This window comes from Arachis ipaensis, chromosome B08 (genome assembly GCF_000816755.2).
Source record: "Arachis ipaensis cultivar K30076 chromosome B08, Araip1.1, whole genome shotgun sequence".
In the NCBI taxonomy this organism is placed as follows: Eukaryota; Viridiplantae; Streptophyta; class Magnoliopsida; order Fabales; family Fabaceae; genus Arachis; species Arachis ipaensis.
The window spans coordinates 10125219-10132043 of record NC_029792.2 but is presented as its reverse complement, the minus strand read 5'-3'; the positions used below and the strand labels follow the sequence as shown (position 1 = coordinate 10132043).

The window sequence follows — 6825 nt, the reverse complement described above, 5'->3', positions numbered from 1 at the left end:
CTCAAAGTGGTGTGACAGAGGAATTTCCTATTGGTATAGGATTACACCAGGGATCATCCTTAAGTCCATACTTATTCACATTAGTCTTGGAAGTACTTACAGAGCACATCCAAGAGCCTGTGCCATGGTGCATACTTTTTGCCGATAATATCGTCCTTATGGGAGAGTCAAGGGAAGACCTAAATAAAAAGTTGGAGTTATGGAGAGAAGCTTTAGAAGTGTATGGTCTGCGCATAAGCCGTAGCAAGACGGAATATATGGAATGTAAGTTCAGTCCGAGAAGGGAAAACCCTAATATAGAGATGAATATTGGAGAAAACGCCCTACGAAAAGTTAAAAGTTTTAGGTATCTTGGGTGCATCATACAGGATAATGGAGAGATTGAACATGATGTAAATCATAAGATCCAAGCAGGGTGGTCAAAATGGCGGAGTGCATCTGGTTTTATATGCGACAAAAAAGTGCCTTTAAAACTTAAAGGTAAATTCTATCGCACCGCTATAAGACCGGCTATGCTTTATGGTACGGAGTGTTGGGCGGCTAAAGGGGAGCACGAACATAAGCTGAGTGTGGCAGATGTAACACCCTACCATACTTAATCTTATGCTTAAGTCATAAGACTGAGATAGTAAGGTATTACGACCTCTAAGAATAGTAATATATATAATAATAATAATAATAATAATAATAATAATAATAAAGAAAAAGATATTTAACTGGGAGCTTTAAAAAAACGGGTAAAATAAAATCGCAAAATAAAAAGCACAACGCTCAGGAAAGGATTACTTGCGTGCTAAGAAACTTAATAGGAACAAGATAAAGATAAGCAAAAAAATAAAGGACAACCAAGGAAGCAGCATAACTAGCCCTGACTCATCCTGCGAAGCTTAGGATGGCTAGAGGGTATATATATACATATAAACATACATAAGTGTTCTCAAAATATCCCAAAGTACCAAAATAAACTTCTAACTCTCCCTCAACCTCTAAGAGGAGCAGCATACATAAGTTACTTGGAGAGTAAGCTAAACATATATATACATATATACAGCCAGAAGCCAAAATACACCCAAGGACTACTTCGCTTTCCAAGATCCAGAAGCCTAGCGAGGAGCCTCTCGACGTGCATATGAAAAACAACAATATAATATGGAATGAGAACCGGAGGTTCTCAGTATGGTAAAAGTGCCATGCGTATAATAAATAGGGTCCTGAGAATGCCATAGGCAATCCTAGAACTCCGTTATACAATTATCCAACTTAATTACTAAACAAAAACCATAAACAGGGGTAGGTATTCTAAATCTACCTAACTTACTGAATTTCAATCCACACCTATCACCAAACCATTTCTCCATTTTCTCCATCCCTCCATCATCCATAATGCAACAGGAGCAAACAACCAAACAAGTTCAAGCACAAGTAATGAACAGATAATACAAGTAGCAAATATACAAGTAGCAGGTGATATATATCAATTAGGAATTCCCAATTAAGGCATATCAAACAAAGCACACATATGCATATGATGAATGTCTATCCTACTGGTCATGAGCTCACGTGTCGGTTATTTTGCCAGAACCCGACACATCTGGTAGCTAACCCAGACATTGGTCTCTAGGTTGCGCATCTCCAGGAGGATCATAAACGAAGGAGAGTGCCTTTCCACATTGAAGGAGTGTGCCTTTCCACGTTGCAACCAGAGAAGAATGTGGGGGAAACAATACGAAGGAGAGTGCCTTTCCACCTTCCCCACATCTGCATCATGACAAGAGAGGGAACTTCCGTCCTCTACTTGCCATATCGACCATTTCGACCACACACAGTCATTCCCAAATCTCATCATTTATCATCATCATTTCCTTACATTCGTTCTTTATAGCCATAACAACATGTATTCATTTAGCTTTCACATCATTCTCTTATAATTCATCACGTTTACCCTTTCCGGGTCCCGACCAAACCATTTATCAAACTCTTCTCAACCTCTTTAATATCGAATAATCTTAACATCAACCCAACTCTAACATTAAATCAATCACATCACACGAAGATTAAACTTTAACTTCTCGAACTCATGACTATCACTAAGACATCCTCGACATTCTATTTTCTTTTCTGTTTTTAATATAACAAATGAACTCGGAATTACGCAAACTTTATGTCCAGGCGTTCATCTTGAAATAAGATTTCTAACAAATCAAAGATCATAATTTTTTGATTTCTCTAGTCTCAGGAATAAAGGAAAAACCGTGACTTCTCTGCAGTGCATAAAACCAGAAAAACAGCAGCAGCATGTGATATTCAAAATTCAATATAAAATCCAAGTTAAATCCAATGACTTTAAAAATTAATGTAGTTAAACTTTACTTATCCAGGTTTCTTTCTCAATTAGTTCTGAGTTAACACCATTTTTAATGAAGAAGTTACATTACCTGAAAGTTAAGTAAAAATAAGTCAAAATCTGTTTTAGAAACCAACAAGCTTAGTACCTTTCAATTTTAATAACTTTTATTACAAAACTCCAATTAAGCTAAATTTTGGTTTTGGAACTCCTAGATTATCCAAAAACAAGTGTATCTTAGTTGCAACTCAATCGCTATTCAATTCTAAGAGTTACAAGTATTGGAAGTTGATGCATAGCTTGCTGAAATCTGTTTCTTTTTAGCTTTGACTACCAATATTCAAAAATTCACAACTCCCAATCCTCAACTCTTAAAATTTTGAAGTTTTATAGTAATAAATAAAATTAATCAAATTTTATAACAAAATTGGTTTCGCTCCAAAACTCAACTCGTAGAAGTCGCAGCAAGACAAACAAGTTGCTGCCCTGTTTGACCTTTTCTGCTGCAGGACAGATTTAACAACCTAACTTTAAAAATTTTCCATAAATTGTATATTTAACAAAAAGATCCCAAATTTTTCAGTTTAGTTCTTTATATTCCCAAGTTTAGCCCAAACTTGGTCTCATGTAATTCCGATCATTACATAATTAGTTACAGCATATGCAATACCACCACAACACAACTCTACATCCTTATTAACAAACACCAATCCTAATCCATCATAAATAAATATAAGAGCACATCATTAATAACTTCCAAACCTCATAATTCCAATATATATCCACCAAAAAATATATTCCAACAACATTACAAGGCTAATCATTAAATACAACCAACAATTCAACTTATCATATGGTTCCTCTAACCTAAGTTTTCACAACACCGTAAATATTAAACGTGCGAAACTTAAACCATACCTTGGCCGATCACTTAATTCACCCAAGGCAGCCTCTCAACACAAAATTACAGCCCCTCCAAGCTCAATCAAACAGCCCCAAAGTAAGCCTTGGTCACCAACAAATCTCCAAGTAATCCCAAATCAATTCCAATGCATAAACACCCACTTAACCTACACCTAGTACATATATATATGTTCCAAATCAGTTTTCTATCACAATTACAAGATTGAGCTAGGGTTAGGGTGTTCTTACCATACTCATATGCTCAATAGCTTGAGCCCACAAGTTCCGGAAGCTAACTTGAACCTAGAACATAGAAATTGGACAAGATTCACCATAGGTTTTCAAGTTTACCCAAGAAAGAGGGATAGAAATTTTGAACTTAATAGAAAGCTTGCCAGTGAAATTGTTCGGATAGAAAGGTAGAGCTCGACGCGCTGAGCGCGTGGTCGCGAACAGTGCGGCGATCAGAGCCCGGACAGAGGAGTTACGATGGTGAGAAGGAAAGGTGAGGGTTAGGTTTCTTCTCCTCCCCCCTTGCTGTGTGTTTCATTGCTTTTGTGAAATGGAAAAGATGAAGCTACTGCTTCATTTATGTTATGGGTCCGGTTGGACCAACGGGCTCGGTTTGGATCTCGGTTCAACCGGTTCGGCCTTTCCGGTCCTGGGCCAAATTTTTGAAATTGGTATCAAAATTCTCGTTTCGACGAACTCTATCCTATTTTGATATTAGTTTTGTATTTTTAGCTTTCCTATTAAAAATTCAATTTATTAGCTAATAATTTACCGATTTTAGCGGAGTTTACAGCAGAGATGAAGATGTTGAGATGGATGAGCAATCATACGCGATTGGATCAAATAAAGAATGAAGATATAAGGGAGAGAGTTGGAGTAGCACCCATTGTGAAAAAGATGGTTGAATCGCGTCTTAGGTGGTTTGGACATGTGAGAAGAAGACCGATAGAACATCCAGTCAGGAGGGTGGATGAGATGGAAGATGGACAAGGGGCGAAAGGCAGAGGAAGACCTAAGAAGACCATCCATGAAGTGGTCAAACGATATCTACATGTAAATGGTCTCTCTGTAGACATGACACATGACAGAGCACAATGGCATCATTTGATTCATGTAGCCGACCCCACTTAGTGGGATAAGGCTTTGTTGTTGTTATTGTAGTTATAGAGCTATTCATTCTTCTCCTTCATGGTTCTCAATTGAATATTATGTTTTCTCAATTTAATCTTTCTTTGTTTCAATGGTAAAAGACATTACAGTAAGGAATGTAAGAAAAAGTAATTAGTGGAAAAAGACAGAGAGAGTTAGACTTGGAAAAAGCCTATGTTTATTTCAGAAATTCTTTGTACGATTTTTTATTTTGTTTTCATGATCCTGAGAAAATTTTTTTACAAGTTGGGTGAGCACTTTACAGTTGAAAACTAGGGTGAGTTTCTAGTCAAATATGGCTTGGGTAGGAGCTGGGTTTGTCTCAGATAGGATTGGGTAAAATTCTAGGAAAATTGATGAATGTAATCTTGTTCAAAGATAGTGAAATTCTGTCATGGTTGTGATGGAGACTGGATGTAGACTACATTGCATTGAATAATTGAACCAGGATATATGGCTGTGTCACTTCTCTTTCTCTTCTCTATTTCTAGTTTTTCACTTTAAGAGACAAAACAAAATAATCTCCTATTCATTCTATCCAACTTAACGTCACAACTACCTGCATTGCACTTACTTTTGCTCTGGCTCTTCCTTCAATGAGAGACAAAATAAAATTATCTCCTATTTTTCATATGAAGCAACTCAATAGAATTCAAAAGTATTCATCTCTAAGATTACTCAAACAAAGTTAAAAGAGGCCTAAATTCAACCCTTTTTTCTAAGCCACTAATATCTATCACTTATGTGTTGGAAGAACTAAATGCTTTTAAGGAAAGCATGTTCCAAATGGAAGAAAAGTTTAAAAATGTCTTGAAGTTATTTGAGGAGGCGAAGTCTCGACCTACTGTTACAAGAAAGGTGACATAGATTGATCTCCCAAAATTCAAGAGTTAAATAGTAGATTCAATGAGGAAACCATGGAGCTTTTGACTTTAAGTACTGCTTTGGACCCTAAAATCAATTTTAAGTTGTTTAATATTCAGAATATATGCAAGTTAGATGAAAAGTTTTATCCTTCAGATTTTTCTGATCATGAAATGATTCTCTTGAATGCTCAATTGCAACATTATGCATTTGATATACCGAATCATCTAAAAGATGTTGGGACACTTTCTGAATTATGTCAAAGATTGAAGGAAACAGGAAAATCAAGAACTTATCATTTGGTTGATAGACTGATTCGCAATGTCTTGACTCTTCCAGTATCTACAGCAACAACAGAAAGAGCTTTCTCGGCAATGAAAATTGTTAAAACAAGACTTCGGAGTAAAATAGCAGACGAATTTCTTGCAGATAATTTAGTCATTTACATTGAGAAAGAAATTGCAGCTACTTTCAGTACAGATTCAATAATAGATGACTTTGAATAAAAAAAAAATGTCGAGCTCAATTGTCTATGTAAGTTGTAAATTTTAATTTATTTTAGTTCTAATAATATTGTTACTAATGTTTTTATTGCATAAATTATGGTTGTGATTTAAATTATTTACATGAAGGTTGAAGCATAATACATTTTTTTAATAATTTTGCAGAAAACGTCTAAAGAAGAATTGAATAGTAATTGAAGATTCTAAAAACAAGTATGTAACAACTTATATTTACAATATTTGAAATTAGTTTTGAGATATTTGTGTTTAATTATTTTAATATACAATATGTTCAGTTATCTTATAAAAAGTAAATTTTAAGTTTTAGTTGTTATTTTTAATTAAAATTATATATAGAGTTACTTTTAACTTTTTTTATTAAAATAAAAAACTAAAAAGAATATTGGCCCCTGATAAATATTATCTAGCTTCGCTCCTGCATTCACTAATACTATATTATATGTAGCATTGGAAGTAATTATTATGCCAATAATCAATAATAATTAACCTGTAATGCTGTGATAATTTTCATAATATTTTGATTAAAATGTTCAAAATACATGATCTATTAAGCTGCTGAAAAAAATAAGAAAAGAAAGAAACTAAGGAAGAGCATAGTAGTCTCAACTTCCAACTGCCCAACGAAAATAATAATTAAAAGAAAGCGTACATCTAACTAAAATATTGATATATCATCAATGAGTTGAACTATATCTCTATTAACTTTATAAAAAGCTTAGATTCTTCCATCATGCTCTGAAACTTATATATGTAATTTTATGTTAGCCCAAATAATGAGATGATTGGAGAATTTTATGTAACTTTATATATGTTACTCTGACTTGTATGTGACACAATAATAATTAGTTTTAATAATGATTTTCTTTTCGATCCTCTCTTCATATCATAAACACTAATATAGTATCAGGAGCTCTTTTATTGGTTCTTCTTTGATTCTATTTTCTTTATTACCACATGTATATTTTTTATAATATATTGATTAAAAAATTCAAAAGACATAATCAATTAAAAAAACAAGAGAAGGTAGGA

General features: G+C 34.1%; 1 long non-coding RNA gene across 1 annotated transcript; it reads left to right on the top strand.

Moving 5' to 3' along the window:
• Positions 519-4150, top strand: LOC110265687. The gene is made up of 2 exons (XR_002351898.1): positions 519-578; positions 4058-4150. It is a non-coding gene; the product is annotated as an uncharacterized LOC110265687 (long non-coding RNA).